The 1,125-nt window shown below is 48.7% G+C and overlaps 1 pseudogene; it reads left to right on the top strand.

Moving 5' to 3' along the window:
* The window catches only part of LOC102820463, a 3,378-nt pseudogene extending 2,510 nt beyond the window's left edge, over positions 1–868 (top strand).
* The last annotated feature ends 257 nt before the right edge of the window (positions 869–1,125 follow it).

Raw genomic sequence — 1,125 nt, 5'->3', positions numbered from 1 at the left:
TTCATTTTCTTCAGCTTTAATTTGAATTTGCATATCAGTAATTGATGGTCTGTTCCACAGTCTGCACCTGGTCTTGTCTTCACTGATGATATGGAGCTGGTACTTAGAGGGCCTCAAGTACACGTAGAATGAAGTCTTCATTGATAACATAGAATCTGTCACTTGGTGGTCAATGCCAATGGCAGTGTCCTACTGAGTGAGATCATGGGCACATTCAACTCAAGGTGTTTCCGTCAGGAATGCCAGAGCTGTGGCTCAGCCTCAACAACCACGTGCTCTTTGAGCTCACAGGCTGCAGCAAGAACAAATCTGTGAAGCTGGAGGACGTTCTACCAGTGTGTGCGACTCTCCTGCTTTGACAGCAACCACACCATCACCTTCATCCCACCCAACAGTGACTTCATGCTCATGTCCTACTGCCTCAGGATGCACACAGCTCAAGCCCCTGATCTGGATCAAGTCTGTCATTGAGAAGTTTGCCCATAGCTGAGTGGAGATCATGGTCAAGGTCAAGGGGCAGTTCAAAAAGCAGTCTGTAGCCAATAGTGTGGAGATCTCTGTGCTTGTCCCCATACTTCAAGTCCAACGTGAACAGCACCAAGTACATGCCGGAGAAGAACATTGTCGTTTGGGGTATTAAGGCCTTCCTGGGGGGTAAGGAATAACTGATGTGTTCCCAATTTGGCCTTTCCAGCATGGAGAAGGAGGAAGCGGAGGGCTGGCCCCTCTCAAGTTTGAGATCCCTTATTTCACCGTCTCTGGGATCCAGGTCTGATATATGAAGATTATTGAGAAGAGCAGTTACCAGGCCCTGCTCTGGGTTCGCTACGTCACCCAGAGTGGCGATAATCAACTTCATACCAGTTAGAAGTCAGAAGAGAAAGGGGCTTGGATGTAGGAAAGCATGGGCCTTCAGTCTCTCCAGAGCATCCTGGCTGCAGATTCAGAAGGCCCAGGGTGGGCAAGAGGATGAGGGAAGGCCCCAGGACCTGCCAATTTCTTTCTCTTAGTTTTCATCATCAGGCCCTCTGCTCACCTTTTCCTCTACCTACAGGTTGTAAAGAATGGATTCCTTCCCTCCCTCCTCAGGGTTTCCCCTTGTCCCCAATTTATAAGGAGAAATAA

The sequence above is a fragment of the Chrysochloris asiatica genome, unplaced genomic scaffold, assembly GCF_000296735.1.
Source record: "Chrysochloris asiatica unplaced genomic scaffold, ChrAsi1.0 scaffold00023, whole genome shotgun sequence".
Taxonomy (NCBI): Eukaryota; Metazoa; Chordata; class Mammalia; order Afrosoricida; family Chrysochloridae; genus Chrysochloris; species Chrysochloris asiatica.
This window is presented reverse-complemented; position numbering and strand designations above follow the sequence as displayed.